Source organism: Bubalus bubalis, chromosome 7, assembly GCF_019923935.1.
Source record: "Bubalus bubalis isolate 160015118507 breed Murrah chromosome 7, NDDB_SH_1, whole genome shotgun sequence".
In the NCBI taxonomy this organism is placed as follows: domain Eukaryota; kingdom Metazoa; phylum Chordata; class Mammalia; order Artiodactyla; family Bovidae; genus Bubalus; species Bubalus bubalis.
In genome coordinates this window covers 54,296,120-54,316,482 of record NC_059163.1, presented here as the reverse complement: position 1 = coordinate 54,316,482, position 20,363 = coordinate 54,296,120, and the positions used below count along the sequence as shown (strand labels likewise).

The following is a 20,363-nucleotide window of genomic DNA, read 5'->3' as shown; positions in this document are numbered from 1 at the left end:
AGTGAAGTCGCTCAGTTGTGTCCGACTCCTAGCGACCCCATGGACCGCAGCCTACCAGGTTCCTCTGTCCATGGGATTTTCCAGGCAAGAGTACTGGAGTGGGGTGCCATTGCCTTCTCCTGACCTGCATACAAATTTCTCAAGAGGCAGGTCAAGTGGTCTGGTATTCCCATCTCTTGAAGAATTTTCCACAGTTTATTGTGATCCACGCAGTCAAAGGCTTTGGCATAGTCAATATAGCAGAAATAGATGTTTTTCTGCAACTCTCTTGCTTTTCCCATGATCCAGCGGATGTTGGCAATTTGGTCTCTGGTTCCTTTGCCTTTTCTAAAACCAGCTTGAACATCTGGAAGTTCACGGTTCACGTATTGCTGAAGCCTGGCTTGGAGAATTTTGAACATTACTTTACCAGCGTGTGAACATTTTAATGACAAAGTGATGTTTCTTTCTATCAAATCCTTATTCTCAAAACAAAAAATGCCATTTGTGTATAGTCTTCTGACAGGCATTTGTCTTGAGGTTTTATGTAAAACTTCAGTAATAACTGAAACATAATTCAGAATGTTGTCAGTTGATTCAGTGCTGTCCTGAATTTTAGAAATAAATTCAAATTGCACAAACATCATACAAATATTACTAAGGAAGTATATTAAGCAATTTCATTTTCTCTTTTAAAGATGTCTTGTCTATACCTTGTTTTGTCAAAAGTTTTAACTTTCGTCTCAGGTTTGAAGGATTCATTAACAAAAGGCACTACTTGTTACACACAAATAAACAATTTCAATATTTAATGAAGAAGTATTTAACTTATTTTCAATATACAAACATTAAAAGAAAACAGAAATAGAAACAGTAAAGGAGAGTAACAGCACATATATCACCAAATTGGGCGGACCAACATCCAGACTCAAACAGAGCTGGGACGTCCCATGTAACAGCAATCTTGGGTCCCAGTTAGAAAAAGGTCCCAGGCACTGTGCTTACTCCATGGGTGAGACTGCAACAAATTGCAGCTTTGATGCAGTTTGTGGGATTCTTGCTTATAATCTCAGTCTGCAAACTGATAGTACCATCAGTCTGCAAGCAAATTGCAGCTCTGGTTTGATGTTAATCTTCATTACAATGCTGTTTGTTTTGTCTTAGAATGTTGTAAGCCCTTGGCTTGGTTGGCCAGACCCCCTCCAAGGGCTCAACCCTTTCAAGATCCACCCCCTGTTTTATCCATAGTGCCCCTGGCTTACTGGTAACAATAGGTGCACTCTGGAGCAGGCAGGTAGTCAGGGCAGTATCCAGGCATGTCAGAAACAAGGTCAGAGCCCTGATCTGCTTTCTTGTCTCTGAAGCTTGAACAAGACTATCTCCATTTAATTTCCCTAACATACCTAAAACATTTAACAATTGAAAATATATGGTACTGTAAGAAAGAGAGAAGAAAAAAAAAAAAACACCACTTAATGGGGTCAAGTTAAATCACTGTGTTCAGACACCTGCAGCGTTGTCTGGTGAAGAGTAGACAGACACACATTGTCTTGCTCCAGAGGCTAAACTGAGTCAGATGTGAGCAAATAGCACACAGCAAGAATGACTTTAGCAGTATAAAAACTTCTAAAGCTTTTGTTTTTTATTTCATATAATTCTCTACTACCTACATGATTTTTTTAAAAAGTATTATTTTTAGAATAAAAATAACATTTAGAAAAAAAGTAGAGAATAAGAGTCATGGATTCTTAAAGAATTGATACAGGAGAAAGATGTCTTCAAGAGTCCCATTCTTCATTCCAGGATCCTTTCCAATGGACAATTAAATTCCAGAGACATATAGGCTAAGTTCCCTCTTTAGTTTGAACTAAAATATCTCTGAAGTCTCTTTGAGGTACAACAGACTAACAAGGCATTATAACATTTAATCCTACACTTATATAAATAGTACTCTACACCTAATTAATCCCCAGGAGCCTAACACATCTGGAAACACCTGCATAGGAAGTGACTCATTTTGTGAATAACATACTTGGTTGAAGTTGGACGCCTCTCTGTGAATGGAAAAAGGTTAAATATCAACCCTAACTGAACTTCAGTTCTCTGCCAAAAAAAAACCAATATTATGCATCTTATTTTAACTTCTGGAAAAATCAAGTTATAGGGTAGATTTCTCTTCATTCACATAATAATACAAATTTCTATGGAAAAATACTAAAAATAGTTATACCAATACTTGACTTCCTAATTTTCTAATCTTCCGTCTCTGTAAATTTCATATAGTGCACACACACATTGGGATATATTGGTTTAGTTAAGTCGTGTCTGACTCTTTGTGACACCATGGACTGTAGCCCATCAGGCTCCTCTGTTCATGGGATTTTCCAGGCAAGAACACTGGAGAGGTTGCCATTTCCTTCTCCAGGGGATCTTCTCCACCCAGGAATTGAACCTGGAGCTCCTTCATTGCAGATGGATTCCTTAGCATCTGAGCCACCAAAGAAGCCCATATAGATAGAGAGAGAGAGAGAGACAGAGAGAGAGACAGAGACAGAGAATACGGTGGCTCCAGATATCCTATTAGTATAAATCCACAGTTAGCAAAGCATTTGCTACAAAACTTTACAAAGAACTGCCTGATAGGCACCAGACTATTTTATTTGATCTTCCTCTAAGGAGAATGACTTTATTTGTTGGCTTTTCTCTCTAGCATTCATAACCTCTCCTAAAAGCACTTTTTTCTTTGAGAGATTATACTCTACTCTCTTTTTCCCACTGGGCATAGCATTGGTTCAAAGATAATTTTCAGGAACCAATCTCTCCTGAAAACAAAACCCCAAAGCCCAAATTTTCCATCTCTCTACATGGGGAGAGTCAGGCAGTGATCTAAGTTTATTGAATTAAATGCTCTCTGCTCTGAGTATTACACTTAAGGGAAAGATGCCAGAAAAAGTAAGAACAGGTACAGAAAAACTGCCACAGAGGAAGCATGCTTTCAGACTTCATGTTCATGCTCATAGAACTTTGGGGTTGCCTTGATTGCCACTTGTTTTCAAAACAGATCCCCAGGAACCCATAAATCTCTTCTTTCACCTCTATTCTCTTTTAGTTCTCCTTTCCATAAATTAGCCAAAATCAGTTTCTGTTGCTGGCAGCCAACATCCACAGATTATCAGAGGCCAATGACAAAGTTATAGTACTGAATTGAGATACACAGTGAATTACTAACCTTGATATAAAATAATTTTAGAAAGATTTATACATATGCCAGAGACCTAGTTTTACAATGGTGCTAGATACATAGTAGTTTGAAAAACATGCTATTCCCAACAGTGGGAAAACCAATCAAACACTAGAATTAAATTACATAAAAGACAAGATGATCTCTCACAGAAAAATACATTTTATTGAGAGAAAGCAAAAAAAGACCTTAAAAACTTGAGAGATATATCATGTTTGCAGATTTAAAGTCTCAAAAATTTAAGGTGTTAATTCTCCCCAACTTTCTCTAAGGACTGAATGAAATCCAAATAAAGATCACAACTCGTATGATATGTGTATGTATGTACGTTTGTAACCAAGTTGCTACTAAATGTGGAAATGCAAAGAGCCAAGAATAGCCAAGACACTACTGAGGAAGAACAAGGCAAAAAGACTTGCTCAATGGGATATCGGGAGCTATTTTAAAAACACAATTATTAAAACAATGTTGTACTGGTACAAGAACAGACAAGCGAACAAACGGAATGAAATGGAGAGTTCATTACCACTTGTATGCATATATGGACAATTGATTTTTAACAAAGTTATTAGTTTATACAGTGGGGAAAGGACAGTCTTTTTCAACAAATGATTGTAAGACAATTTAATATCCACATCAGTTCAGTTCAGTTCAGTCACTCAGTCGTGTCCGACTCCTTGCGACCCCATGAATTGCAGCACGCCAGGCCTCCCTGTCCATCAACAGCTCCCGGAGTTCACTCAGACTCACGTCCATCGAGTTGGTGATGCCATCCAGCCATCCCATCCTCTGTCGTCCCCTTCTCCTCCTGCCCCCAGTCCCTCCCAGAATCAGAGTCTTTTCCAGTGAGTCAACTCTTCGCATGAGGTGGCCAAAGTACTGGAGTTTCAGCTTCAGCATCAGTCCTTCCAATGAACACCCAGGACTGACACAGGGAAGTGTCTTTGTATAGGGAAGTGAAAGATTTCTTAAACAAAGCACTTAAAAACAAAACAACAGAGAAAAAGACTGATTAACTGGACCACATAAAAATCGATTATTTTTGTTTCCAGCATTAAGAAAATAAAAAGGTAAATTATATACTGGGAGACGATATTTATAATAAAAATAGAAACATAGTTGGTTTTTTTTTTAATACAGTGTGTGTGGGGGGGGAGGAGTGTTTATAGGGGGGGGTTGTGTGTGTGTGAATCACACAAATCCATAGAGAAGAGAAAAAAAGATAATATCATAGAAAAATATGGCAAGAGATTTAAACAAAACTTCATAAGTGCCCAAATGGAACCCAACCTAATCAGTTAGGTATGAAAATTAAAAATATCCTGTTTTCTTGGGCTTCAAAATCACTGAGGATGGAGACTGAAGTCATGAAATTAAAAGAGACTTGCTTCTTGGTAAAAGAAGGCTATGACTAACCTATACAGCATGTTAAAAAGCAGAGACATAGCTTTGCTGATAAAGGTCTGCATAGTCAAAGCTATGGTTTTACCAGTAGTCAGGCCTGGATGTGAGAGTTGGACCATAAAGAAGAATGAGTATTGAAGAAGTGATGTTTCTGAATTGTGGTGCTGGAGGACTCTTGAGAGTCTGGTGGACTAAAAGATGAACCAGTCAATCCTAAAGGAAATCAACCCTGAATATACATTGGAAGGACTGATACTGAAGCTGAAGCTCCAGTACTTTGGCCACCTGCTGCTAAGAGCTGACTCACTGGAAAAGACCCTGATCCTGGGACAGATAGAAGGCAAAAGGAGAAAGGGGCAGCAGAGGATAAAATGGTTAGGTAGCATCATTGACTCAATGGACATGAATCTGAGGACACTCCATGAAATAGCAGAGGACAGAGGAGACTGGCATGCTATAATCCATGTGGTCACAAAGAGTCAGACATGACTTAGCAACTAAACAACAACTACAATAGGACTATTGGGCTTTCCAGTGGCTCAGTGGTAAAGAATCCACCTGCAGTGCAGGGATGCACATTCAATCCATAGCGTGGGAAGATCCCCTGGAGAAGGAAATGGCAACCCACTCCAATATTCCTGCCTGTGAAATTTCATGGACAGAGCAGGCTGCTAGGCTACAGTCTACGGGGTCACAAAAGAGTCGGACACAACTTATTGATGAAGCTGTAAACACATCCATCAGAGTGACTATAGTTTTAAAACCTGACATATACCAAAGTTGGTAAGGATGTGAAGTAATGGGGAAATATCAAATGGGAGTGCACAGTTATATCACATCAGAAACAACTCAGCAATACCCAGCAATACTAGAGCTGAAGATACATGTTGTTAGCAGCCTCACTTAAATATTACCCAAGAGACATGAAGAAAAAACAAGAATCAATTCAAATGCATGTGAAGAGAGAATGGATTTTAAAAGTGAAAAACCACCACACACACACAGACCCCACAGCAATAAAAACGAACAAAGTACAGCTACACACAACACGGCTACTACATGTCACAGATATCACGCTGGGAGAAAGAAGCTAGGCATGAAAGGACACACAGTACATGATTCCATTTCTTTAACAAATGGTGACGTTAACATGGTTAGGGATGCGTACCTAAGAGTTAAAACTATAAAGAAAAGCAAGAAAATTAACGACATTAAATTAGTAAGCTTATGGTCAGCATAAAATTGAACTTAGGAGGCTAAGGCACAGATGGTGATCAGGAAGGCAAAGATCTATTTCCTGTCCTGCATGTGGTTGCACAGAAATTAACAGAAATGTTTATATTTCTGCAATAGAAATATAGTGCATAATTTTGCTTTAAAGATTTTCAGAATATATGTCATGGCAATAAAAATTCAAATTAAAAAATGAAAAAGAAATAAAAACAAAGGTTACTCTCCAAATGGCAATTTTTAAAGAGCAAAAGGCCACACATATATTAATAAAAGAGCACTGGGAATTTTGTTTTATTTCCTGCTTGGATTCATGTATTTAGCATGATTTTAATACATTGTTTCTTCTCCTAAAAATGGCTTTCCCTAACATATCAAATTATATTATTTTCTTACTCTATTGATATTTTTTTGAAATTAAGGGCAGGATAAATTCTGTAATAGGAATAAAATTAATTAAAATATTAAATATATCATTTATAAAATTTATTGATCATCTAAGTAATCAATTATTTGCAGACTGGGCAGTTAATACACCTCAGAGACTGAGAAGGAAACAAAATATGTAGGAAATACTAGTGGACCTGTTTCTTATGTATTTTCTGATATACTGAGGTAAAATAATATTCAAAACCCTCAACACATTTAACTCATTTTATACAAATATCATGGCTTCTTTAGTTATTTAACTCTGTTATTTGGCTCTTGTGCTTTGAAGCTTAATTAAAAGTTTAAACCCATGTAGAATATTTATCTTTTCTCTAGTTTTAAACAAAATTTCTAGCAATAAAGACCATTCTGAATAAATTCAAGTCTGAGATCAGATAAGACCAGAACAATAATAGAGAAGAAATTTATTACTAAAAATTTGCATGCTGTTCTCCCCAAAATATTTTTGAGACAGGACAATTTAACAAAATCATACATTTTTATTCTAAATTTGTGTTGCATAATGAATAGATGTACATATGGCATTTTAAAAAATAACCAATAATGTATTATTCCAGCAGGATTAAAAGCACAGTTGATTATTACATTGAGAGTGCATATACAGGAGCAAAACTATTTACCCTTAGCAATCCAACACCTAAATATGCCTTATTTATAATTTAATAAAATATTTTATTCATAGAAATGTTTGCAACATATATATCATAAATATAATGGAAAAGTAGATTATCCAGATTGCTTCATACACATCCTTCCAAATTCTCTAAGAAGCAATAAAATCTGTATTTGGTTTATATACTCCTCTACTCCAGTACTCTTGCCTGAAGAATTCCACGGACAGAGGAGTCTGGCAGGCTACAGGCCATGGGGTTGCAAAGAGTCAGACACAACTGAGCATGCACACAAAATACATCTCTTTCCATGTGTTGTTTTTTTTGTTTTTTTTTTTTCATTTAATTTCCAATATTTCTTCTTCAGTTTTCTCAAAGGCTCTTTTCATTCCCTCTCCCCTTCCATCAAAGTCCATTATCATCTTTTCACTCTCTATAACAAAGCAGAATTTTCCTAAGAGACTTCATTAAAAGCCTTTGTATATGCCTTATGCTTATCTGATCTCACATAAGGTGAGATTTTTCTTCCTTGTTTCTACTCATTCCAAGTTTTTTACTGACATAATTCATCTGTCACTGCAATAGCTCTAAGGTTCATTTACCACATTCATTTGCTAAGATCCTTATTCTATAAGGGAGGCTATGAAATCATATTCCCTTGGGATAATTAACACTAGAAGAGTTGTCTTCCTGCCAGAAATGCTTTAGGTAAAACTTGCCTGAAACAATGAAAAATGTATTAGACAGTGTAAGAAGCCTTTTTTGGTCTTATGGTGTATAATGAGATATTATGTGATTATCTGGGGCATTTTTAAACATGCTTGCCTGAACAACAGGCCACTAGTAATACAACAGAATCTTATGTATTCTGATGGTTTGGGGTCAGAAATAAACTAGATATTCTAAAAATACAAAGTATCAACTAAAAATGCCTTTGTTCTTTCCATAATCTATCTTGACAAATAGATTTGTCAAAGGTTGATACATGACAGGACATTTCTGCTGTTATAGCTAACATGAGCTTTTTTAAAAAAATAATACAATAATAGTCATAATGTACTCAAAGTGATATGCACACTGCATTGCTGAAATCATCTAAGAATCCTCCTGAGCCAATACAGGAAAAACACAATTATCCCAGATCCTGTGCATTTTTTAATGGTTTAATGAGCAAAAAATATCCCTATGAGAGATAATCCTAAAATAATATGATAATTATGAATATTAGATAAATGATACCTTAATTCACCAAATGGTTATTGAAAACTTTGTATTTGATGCAGTTCTAAGTGTATGAACTTGCATGACTATAACACGGCTTTGCTACTGAGTATCTTATGGTCTCTTAGAAAAGACCTTTACACAGGTAACTACTATTCAGAGCAGTACATGTTAGGTGTCATAAGAAAGCAAAAATAAGGACCTTACAAATAACAGGAAGAAAAAGGTCATTTTTTAGGCTGGCTACATTTGATCAGGAATTTGAAGATGCCGTATCAGCTTACATTAATGAACTGGTAGCATTTCAATACGTAATGACAGAGGGAAGAAAGTTCAGGTAACAGAAACATAGAGGTGCAGGTACAGGAAGACAGAGCCGAGGATGGAAGAGGGGATTTCTAAATGGACTTTGGCTAAAATGTTGACCACATGTGGATGATTTAATATGCTGAGAGGTTGTTAGAGCTCAAACTTCGATTGATTTTGTATGCCAAGTTAAGAAGTCTGGACTTTATTCATCAGACATTTGAGAAGTGTTAATAAAACAAACATTAGTTTCATTTAATCATAATGCCAACTTTTATGAGCTTGTTGATAAAGCCCCATTTTACAGTTAAGGGCACTGAAACTTATATTAATGAGTGTGTCCAAAACTGAAGAATAGAAAGTGGTCTTTATTCCATAATCCATATTCTTTTCTACATGACAATGCAAAAGTGACTACAATAATATGAGCAATGTAGTGTTTTCAACAATCAAATAATATGTAGAATAGGTGGCAAAACAGTGAAGGAAAAGACTGAAGTCAGATACACCATGAAGTTGTTATAAAAATGGTCCAGATGAGACGAAATATAAACCTGCAGTAATTGTAGTAGGAAAATAATGGAAAAGAAATATTTCAAACAATACTGCAAAGAATCCACACAGCTTCTTAACTGAATTATAAAGGAATATCACAATAACTTCAAGTGACTATTTCTATATTAAAGGTGAATTTTTAAAAACATTATTTGAAATTTTAACCCAGTTAAGACCAACCCCCTAAAATTAAGAAACAACACATATTTAAATACTAAGAAATAGCTCACCAATTCCAAACATAACTCTCTAAATATCAAAAATGTTATAAGATATAATACTTAAGCCATCTGCTTTACTTTTCTGTTCCTATAATTTGGGTTAAAATAACCTGGTAAAATTAGACAAAAATAAGCATGGTGTTGTATGGATTAAAATAATTCTTGAAATCGATATTTTCAATTCATTTATGCCAGAAATGAGCTTGTATGCAAGATGGTAACTTAACCAAGAAGCTAGAGGAATTAAAAATACATTTCTTTTTGAAATCAACTAAAGCATCATTAATTCTAAGTATTTCCTTGATGCCTGTCACCATGGTATCAAATCATAGAACTATTAGAAGAGAAACATTAAAAGGAATTGAAACTTTGACATCTTTTTATCCCATTGTAAGTCATATCAAAGCTTAGGAACTAAGAGAAATGCTTCCACGCTATTTATTCTTAGGTTAAAGGGGGATGTTGGGGGAAAAAGGTGTCTTTGATGTATTTCTGTACATTTTAATACTGAGACTAGAGTTAGTCTCCAGGAGTATGGATCAGCAGCTAGGGCAAACTCTGCCTCTGGCTTCAGTGAATGAAGTTCACTACAAGCCAACAAATTCAAAGATCACAGACTTAAGTAAAATGAGAAGCTGTAATAAGGACCAGGGCAGAGAGGGGAGATGCTAGAAAACATAATTTTGCCTCTTCTAAGCAACACCTATAGTTTTACACCAGCTTCTGAACAGTCCTTTGTGTGTTATTAAACAACACACCAGTTACATTACAGTTGGACATTATGGAAGTGTTTCTGCCATGGAATTCACCTTAAATTAGAGTCATAATAAATAGAAATTACTTTAATGGCTTTCAAGTAGACTATTCAGAAGTAGCAAAATATTCAGATCTACATTTAAATCTTTAGCCACATTTATATCTTAGTATCAATAACACATGGATGTTTCAGGGTTCCAAGCATGGACCAAAAAAAAAAATTGGGGTGCTTGAACAACTGGATATTCACCAAAAAAAAAAAAAAATGGTGAATATAAATCTAGCCCTTATACCTTTCCCAAAAATCTGTTCAAAATGGATCACAAACCTAAAAGTAAAACACAAAACTATGATTTTTAGAAAACAACTTGGGGGAAAACTTGACAAAGACAAGGTCAAATGATGTCATCTCCAAAACTGATTAAGATTAAACTGTCTAGAGCTTTTAGGAGTGTAGAGAATTAATAAACATATTGAAATTTTAAATGTTTATACCAACTGATCCAGTAATATCATCTAGAAATTTATTCTAAAATAATTAAATATGAAAAACATTTATTTCCAAATATTTATTCTCTCATATAATAGGAAAAATTGCAGGTAGCACTTAAAGGGAAATCATTATAGAGGGAAATTTATTAAATAAATTCTGGTCGCTCCCTACAATAGATTACCATGCAATTATCAAAGTGGAGCTGCTGTATGTCTCATTGACAAGGAAATATCTTGCTTAAAAATTGAGTTTGAAAAGCAGTTTGTAAAATTATACTTCTAACACAATTTATATGAAATTATAGTCTGCATATATTACTTGTGTTTCACTTTGTGTATGTGTGTATGTGTGTGCAATGAAGGAGGGCTCAGAAGGAATCTTCGCTTTTATTTTTTACATCTCAACTTCTTAAGAATACAGTAGATCTAGGAAAAAATAATCAAAACAAGCAGGTAAGCATGCAAACAACAAAAACAAAATCAGAGAGCTTATTTAGGAATACTTCCCTGAGAGGAGACTTGGCCATATGGAGTAGCCAACCTCACTAATAGTTATCATAATAATAAACATTGTATCTATAAGTTATTGTAACAGGATTTGGAATTACACTCATGATCAATTTCTGGAACCCAGAATAAGTAACCAAGTCTTCCTCTAACTTCCCTTTTATCATCTGTAAAGTCCAGATAACCATGATGGTGCGATCACTCACCTAGAGCCAGACATGGAGTACGAACTCAAGTGGGCCTTACGAAGCATCAATACAAACAAAGCTAGTGGAAGTGATGGAATTCCAGTTGAGCTATTCCAAATCCTAAAAGATGATGCTGTAAAAGTGCCACACTCAATATGCCAGCAAATTTGGAGAACTTAGCAGTGGCCCCCAGGAACGGAAAATGTCAGTTTTCATTCCAATCCCGAAGAAAGGCAATGCCAAAGAATCTTCAAACTACCATACAATTCCACTCATCTCACACGCTAGCAAAGTAATGCTCAAAATTCTCTAAGCCAGGCTTCTTCAACAATACATGAACCATGAACTTCCAGATGTTCAAGCTGGATTTAGAAAAGGCAGAGGAATTAGCGATCAAATTGCCAACATCTGCTGGGTCATCGAAAAAGCAAGAGAGTTCCAGAAAAACATCTACTTTTGCTTTATTAGTCAATAAAGCAAAGCCTTTGACTGTGTGTATCACAACAAACTGTGGAAAATTCTGAAAGAGAAGAGAATACCAGACCACCTGACCTGCCTCCTGAGAAATCTGTATGCAGGTCAAGAAGCAACAGTTAGAACTGGACATGGAACACAGAATGGTTCCAAATAGGAAAAGGAATATGTCAAGACTGTATCTTGTCACCCTGCTTATTCAACTTATATGCAGAGTACATCATGTGAAATGCCAGGCTGGGTGAGGCACAAGCTGGAATCAAGATTGACAGGAGAAATATCAATAACCTCAGATATGCAGATGACACCAACCTTATGGCAGAAAGCAAAGAAGAACTAAAGAGCCTGTTGATGAAAGTGAAAGAGGGGAGTGAAAAACTTTGCTTAAAACTCAACATTCAGAAAACTAAGATCATGGCATCTGGTCCCATCACTTTATGGCAAATAAATGGGAAAACAAGGGAAACAGTGAGAGAATTTTGGGGGGCTCCAAAGTCACTGCAGATGGTGACTGCAGTCAAGATAATAGAAGACACTTGCTCCTTGGAAGAAAAGTTATGACCAACCTAGACAACATATTAAAAAGAAGAGACATTACTTTACCGAAAACAATCCATCTAGTCAAAACTATGGTTTTACCAGTAGCCATGTATGGATTTGAGAGTTGGACTATAAAGAAAGCTGAGCACTGAAGAATTGATGCTTTTGAACTGTGGTGTTGGACAAGACTCTTGAGAGAGTCTGCAAGGATATGCAACCAATCCATTCTAAAGGAGATCAGTCCTGGGTGTTCTTTGGAAGGACTGATGCTAAAGCTGAAATTCCAGTACTTTGGCTACTTCATGCAAAGAGTTGACTCATTGGAAAAGACTGATGCTGGGAGGGACTGGGGGCAGGAGGATAATGGGACGACAGAGGATGAGATGGCTGGATGGCATCACCAACTCGATAGACGTGAGTTTGAGTGAACTCTGGGAGTTGGTCATAGACAGGGAGCCCTGGCGTGCTGCAATTCATGGGGTCGCAAAGAATCAGACACGACTGAGTGACTGAACTGAACTGAACTGACTGATGCTAAAGCTGAAACTCCATTACTTTGGCCACCTGATTCGAAGAACCGACTCATGGGGAAAGACCCTGATGCCAGGAAAGATTGAAGGCAAGGAAAAGGAGACGACAGAGGATGATATGGTTGGATGGCATCACCGACATGTTGGACATGAGTCTGAGTAGGCTCCGGGAGTTGGTGATGCACAGGGAAGCCTGGTGGGCTGCAGTCCATGGGGTCACAAAGAGTAGGACATGACTGAGCAATTTAGCTGAACTGAACTGAACTGAAAGTCCTAGAAACCCTAACCAGGTGGTGGGTATATACCTCTCACCCTCTTACTTCTTTCCACCCTTACAGCCTGAGCGTTCCTCTTAGATAAGGGATTTTTATCATGTCATTATAATGTGTTCTATCCTGCTCTCTGAATCACCAACTTAAAAATTCTTTAATGAATTCCCATGGCTCTTTAGATAAAGATAAAACACTTTAGGACACTACCTGATGGCTTTTCCCTACCTGCTCCACCTCTAAAATAGGCTACATTCTATTCTACACTCCAGTCATGCCTCTCTTCCTTCAGCCCCTCAGACTAGCTGGCCTCCCTTCCCTGTCCTCTTCCTCTACTTAACTCTTGCTTCTCCTCCGCATGTCAGTTCAAGCACGGTTCTTACCAAAGTCCTCCTTGACCTCCTGACTAGGTGAAATCTTCCATTAGGCTGTCACATAACATTGTTACTTCTATTGTTCTTACCATGGCCGCAATGTATGATAAATCTGATTAATGCCTCTCTCCCCTACTTCACAGCATGCTCTAAGAAGTACAGGGAACATGTCTATTTTTGTTTACCATTGCATTTCCAGCACACAGCTTGATACCTAGAAGGAACTCAATAAATCATTCACTGAATAGATAAATAAGTGAATCAATCAATCACTATCAAAGCTAACAGAATTCTTAGAGGTTCATCCCCCTTACAGGATCCAGTTTAGCATATTAGGCTGCAATGTTTACACTGTACGTTAAGTTTACAACAAAGAATCATATGTACAGACTATCACTAAACTTATAAAGTCATATTTTTAGAATATTAAGAAGAAGAAAATTAAGAAATGTTTTAAATACCAGTAAAATGAGAGTAAAACATATTTTCTCTCAATATTTAACTTTTTATGCAGAGGAGAAAGGGAATCAGCATATTTGAAATTAGAAATAATGCCACAATCTATTCAACTAACTAAATCGGCATTACTGAAAATCTCTGACATGGCTACAGGAAAATAAAATAATGGCGGTGTCTCTTTTTTACTGGCTATAAGTTTGATGATCTAAGGCAGATTATCTTTCAAATTCCTTTCCAGCTATTTGATGCATAAAATACAGGAAATGGCACAACAGAAACCATCTAAAGATATTCAAGATTTCATACTCCTTAAAGCTAACACCATAGGTTGCTATCTTAAACTATGTATAGATACCCAAGGGGGGAAAATAAACTGACAAAGTAGGAAAAAAATTTTTTTTTCTTCAAAAAATCTTTCAGCTGTTGTATCAAGATGGCCTTGAGCAGAAATCCTCTGATATGGGCAGTCATGTCCAAACTTTGAGATTAAAGATAAAACCAGGATTTCACAGACATCATCTAGAGTTTCTTGAACAGTTTATCAGTGCTTTGTGGTTTGTATCTTTCTTAAAAGCAAATCAGATTCTGCATGAGCCTTACTCTGGAATTCAGCCAATGACTACTGAAATTCAGTGACACTACACTAAGAGCAGAATGTTCAATCATAAAATTATTTTTTTGTGAGATTAAGTGAAGCACCACCTTCAGTGTATGAAAAAATCCTATAAATATGGATAGAACAAGCTAGGCTTTAGATCCCTTGACTGCTAGAATTAGCAGCAGAAAGATAAATATGGATTTTGGCACCCAGAACGGGAACAGGTTTTTTTAGGGGAAAAGCTGTTATGTAAACTAAAAAGTAAAGAGGTAAACTCAGAGATAACAAACAGTAAACCTGGTTAGATGCATCTTCACCTCACAGTATTTTCAGAATCATTAAAGGCAACATAAATCCAGAGTCGTAGTTAACTATGAAGAGCAAATGATGATATTTGGAGAAAATATTAAATTTTCATAATCATTGAGAAAACACACTTTCTAGAAATCTTACCTCCTGGCACAATTCAGTATCTGGGCTGGGCTGCTTCTAAGTTGATTTTACACATGACTGGACTTCAGCGAGTCACCAGCATAGCCTCTGCTCGGCTCCTTCTGTCCTTTTTTGCAGTTACATGCAAGCTGGTCATCCAGGTTTTCTACACCAGGGATACTACTCAAGTAGTAGCTGAATGTACACCAGTGCAAGAAAGATATAACATGAAAATTTCCTTTCTGGTTAAGAGGGGGAAATTGGAGCATTTACTGGCATTAAAGGACTTAGCAATGCATTGAAGAAGAAGTATTCCCTTAGCAGAGTCTTCTGTAATTGATTGGAGATTATTTAAGCTCCTTTAGTGTTACCTGTACTTCTAATTAGGTCCAGTTTAGCGTTCCAGAAAATGATTCCCGAAGGAAAGTTTTTTTGCCTTCTATGTAGGGGAACAGAGCATAATGATTAGTTCAATAGATGTTCATGGTTCAAAACAAGATAACATAATGTTTAAGAGAAGATAACCTTACCAACCCACTGGCAGGGTTTACACATTCAATATGAAGGAGTTTGCAAATTGCAGAGCATTCAACATGTGAAGCTTTTTGAGTTTTGCTGAACTGAGTAGATAATCACTTTTTTAAATAAAAGGAGCAAGATGACAATAGATAAGCACAGTTGCTTTTATGGGCACTTATTTCCTGAGTATCTTTTTTTCTGTCTACTTGTTTGTTTGTTTTAATAAATAATATCATACCTACAGACTGAAATTTCCCTGGAATTTACACAAATTCTCAACACACTTTCTGGATTAAAAATTAGTCAGCTATTTCAGAATAATGAAGAAAATACAAGTTAGATGAGAACAAGTGTTTCCAAACACTGCGATTCTGTTTCTGCATCTTAGAAATAAACGTTGGGTTCGACTCTTTCTCTCTTATTCCTCCTTTCTCATAGACAGCAGTTAGCACTATTTTCTGAACTCAAATCTACCTTTCAGTTCAGTTCAGTTCAGTTGCTCAGTTGTGTCCAACTCTTTGCGACCCCATGAATTGCAGCACGCCAGGCCTCCCTGTCCATCACCAACTCCCAGAGTTTACCCAAACTCATATCCATTGAGTCAGTGATGCCACCCAGCCATCTCATCCTCTGTTGTCCCCTTCTCCTCCTGCCCTCAATCCTTCCCAGCATCAGAGTCTTTTCCAATGAGTCAACTCTTCGCATCAGGTGGCCAAAGTACTGGAGTTCCAGCTTTAGCATCACTCCTTCCAAAGAACACCCAGGACTGATCTCTTTTAGAATGGACTGGTTGGATCTCCCTGCAGTCCAAGGGACTCTCAAGAGTCTTCTCCAACACCACAGTTCAAAAGCATCAAGTCTTCGGCACTCAGCTTTCTTCACAGTCCAACTCTCACATCCATACATGACCACTGGAAAAACCATAGCCTTGACTAGGTGGACCTTTGTTGGCAAAGCAATGTCTCTGCTTTTTAATATGCTATCTAGGTTGGTCATAATTTTCCTTCCAAGCAGTAAGCATCTTTTAATTTCATGGCTGCAATCACCATCTGCAGTGATTTTGAAGCCCAAAAAAATAAAATCTGATACTGTTTCCACTGTTTCCCCATCTATTTCCCATGAAGTGACTTTACTATCATTAAAAAGATACAGTGAGTTGAAATGTACAGTTAAGAAGTACCAGCCATTTTAATTGGATGTTATCATGTATTTGAGATTATAGAATATTTCAGACCTTCAAGATGTAAACATGGTCAAAATGTATACAAAGTCATACCATTATACTTAGAAACTATACCTCTAGAATTAACCTTATCAGAATAATTAGAAATGGACTCAACATCTTGCATATCCTATTATTTATTATAGCATTACTTGAAAACTGGAAAATGAGTGAAACACCTAAAGATACCAAAATAGGAGGCTGGCTCAATAAAAGTAACATCTGCAATTATGTAGCTGCAAATCACAGGAAATCTGACTAATTCAGACTTGATAATATGAGTTTATTTTCCTCAAGTAATTAGTCTACTTGGAAGCAGTGGCTCATAATGCTTTAGGTGCTCAACAACACCACCAGGATTTTCTATATTTCTGATCTAACATCCTTAGAACATCTCATTCTCATACTTAAAAGATGGCAGACTGAGCTCAGACCTCTTTCAAGGTAGAAAGAAGGGGATAATGGTAAAAAATTTCAACATATCAGTCCTTTTTAGCTAAACCTTCCCAGAAATCCACAAAGAAACTTCTACTGAAATCCTATAGGCCTTAAATAGGTTATATTGCCAACCCTCGCTAGAAATCAAGGCAATGGCACCCCACTCCAGTACTCTTGCCTGGAAAATCCCATGGACGGAGGAGCCTGGTAGGCTGCAGTCCGTGGGGTCGCTAAGAGTCGGGCACGACTGAGTGACTTCCTTTTCACTTTTCACTTTCATGCATTGGAGAAGGAAATGGCAACCCACTCCAGTGCTCTTGCCTGGAAAATCCCAGGGACGGGGGAGCCTGGTGGGCTGCCATCTATGGGGTCTCACAGAGTCGGACACTACTGAAGTGACTTAGCAGCAGCTAGAAATCAAGTGCTAAAGACTAGTATTTCTTTTCCAGCCTCAATTCCTAGAAGTAGAAAGAGGTGGAAATGTAAGCTGAGTTACCAACCAACTGTAGTGGCCACACAAACTACATCTTTGAGATAAGTTACATAAGAACAGGAACTTTATCTCTTGCCTTTTAATGCTTGGCACACAAAAATGTTCAATGGGTGATGATGAATGCACTGATAAATAAATGAAACATAGGCAGTCATAAACATATATTTTTCAAAGGATATTAAGAGCACTGGGGATTGTTCCCAAAAAATATATGAAGAAAGCAGAGTACAAACCAATATATTCTGTGACCCTAATTCTGAAACACACATATATAAACAAGATTGAATACAAATTCCATATTGTTAAAGTGGTTCTCCCTCAGTAGTATTACTGTGAGTAATCCTGTTGTGTCTTAGTATCTTCACTGTAAATTTGGTAACATCAAACTGCTTTCTTTCTTTTAATGTCCTGGCCAGTATTAAAATTTTGTTTTAGCTTTGTTTTCCTGCCTGATTCTCTTGAAATTATGCTCCAGATAACTTTTGTGGTGCTTATATTCTGCTGAACCTCTATTTGAGGTCAATCCTGACTGTTAAATGGTTTATAAAAAAGGGAACAACTGGTGAACATTGGTGACAATTTTTGTAATTCTACAGAGCCATGCATTTTCTTTTCCTATTGAAATAGCATGATTCCCCACTTGATAATATTTTAGTGGTGTTACGTGAGTTTTAATAAGCACAGTATGTCATGCAGTCCATTAAAATAATGTACTTAAGTCCCTGCTCCCAAGGGTTTCACAGTTCAGAAAAAGACAAACAGAGGTACTAAGACTATAAGTACATGACACAGATGCATCAGTGGTACTAAAGCTACAATGAGAGTGTGAGCACAAGCGTGGAGGAAGGTCATAGTATCAATTAGGCCAGGAGGGATGAAGGCAGCTTTATGGATAAGGTGATACACACATAGGTGGACTCTGAAAGGAAGGGAATGGAGGTAAAGCATTCAGGAACAATAAAAAGAGAATATATTTTGAATGATTACACATTTCTATGGAAAGAAGCCTGGGGCATTTTTTCCTTCAATCACTTTACTCACAAACCTGCTTCCAAATCCAGTAAGTTTCTGATTAATAAACATCCTTCACTGTGTCATAAAGGAAAGGTCTTAAAAATCAATAATAAGATGACTTCCCAGGCACAGACTTGTATCTTAATTCATGCTTCTCAAAATCAGGCCACATTTCAGACACATTGCTTCAATCATTTTAAAAACCTGATACACTATTATAAGGTGCATGCTTAGTGCAGAGAAACAGCCCCACATTATCTTTCATTACAGCCCAATTATAATTGAAATCCCAGCCTTATAAATGGTTTTGGAAATCCATAAATATGATAGGTTTCAGGGGCTCACAAATATGGAGGGACACTTCTCTATTCAATAATATAGAATGATGCATCTATTGCAAATGCTAATATTTTATATAAAATAAATGCAAAATCTTTGCCATTACTAATAGAACCCACCCATCCTTAAGCTTTGCTTCTTCCTCCCCTCATGTGGCTGATCTCTACTATTAGCAAGACATAAACCTCACTTTCTCTGGAATCCTTTGCTAACTCTGGAACCTGGGAGAGAAATCTTCCCTGTTGGCTTCCTTATCTTCCCATGCTCCTCATCCTAAACCATATCTATTAGTTGTCCTTGTTCTTCACTACACTTCCAGTGCTCATGGACTATAGACCCTCAAGAAGGCTCAGTACAAGGTTACAGTTAAGAGACAGGGCTCCAGAGCACGGCTACCTGGGACCAGTCAAACCCCAGCTCTGCCACTCAGTGGTTTCATGACGGTATGGCTCCAAAATCACTGCAGATGGTGACTGCAGCCATGAAATTAAAAGATGCTTGCTCCTTGGAAGAAAAGCTAGATTTTATTCTAGTTTTCTCCTTGGAAGAAAACCTAGACAGCATATTAAAAAGCAGAGACATTACTTAGCCAACAAACTCAAAATTATGGTCTTTCCAGTAGTCATGTATGGATGTAAGAGTTGGACGATAAAGAAGGCTGAGTGCCAAAGAAATTGATGCTTTTGAACTGTGGTGTTGGGGACTGCCAGGAGATCAAACCAGTCAATCCTAAAGGAAATCAGTCCTGCATATTCATTGGAAGGACTGATGCTGAAGCTCCAATATTTTGGCCACCTGATGCGAAGAGTTGACTCATTGGAAAAGACCGTTATGCTGGAAAAACTTGAAGGCAAGAGGAGAAGGGGATGACAGTGCATGAGATGATTGGATGGCATCACTGACTCAATGGACATGAGTTTGAGCAAGCTCCAGGAGATGGTGCAGGACAGGAAAGCCTGGTGTGCTGCAGTCCATTGGGTTGCAAAGAGTCGGACACAACTGAGCAACTGAACAATAACAACTTAACCTGTTTATTCCCTAGCTTCCTCATTTGTAAAATGGAAACCATAACAATATTTATTCCATTGTGTTGTAATGAAGATAAAGTGATTTAATATTTTAAAGCATTTATTCTGGGACTTGACTTATAGTAAGTATTATACAAGTTTAGATATTTTAACAGTGTTTGCCCAAGACTAACATCATTCCTGGCCCCAAACTTTAATATAAGTTGTGTTGTGTTGACTAAAGGAATGGAAGAAAATCACAGACCAGAATTTTTTTTTTCCCATCCCATTCTTTCCACTGTTCTGCCTATTTTTCTTCCTTATTTCCCAGACTGAAGCTCCTTCACTTCTTTTTTATTCTTTATTCCTCTCTCACTCACATTTCAGACATCCAATCAATACTCTAAGATATTATAAAGTCCTTGGCTTAGAACCTATGCAATTCCACACACCTCATTTGCTGGACTGAAAGGTAAGGCTTAGCTAAAGGTAAG

General features: G+C 37.1%; 1 protein-coding gene across 1 annotated transcript in view; it reads right to left on the bottom strand.

The window, feature by feature from the left end:
• Nucleotides 1-20,363, bottom strand: part of KCTD8 (potassium channel tetramerization domain containing 8) — a 272,626-nt gene that overhangs the window by 177,946 nt on the left and 74,317 nt on the right. The window lies entirely within an intron of this gene.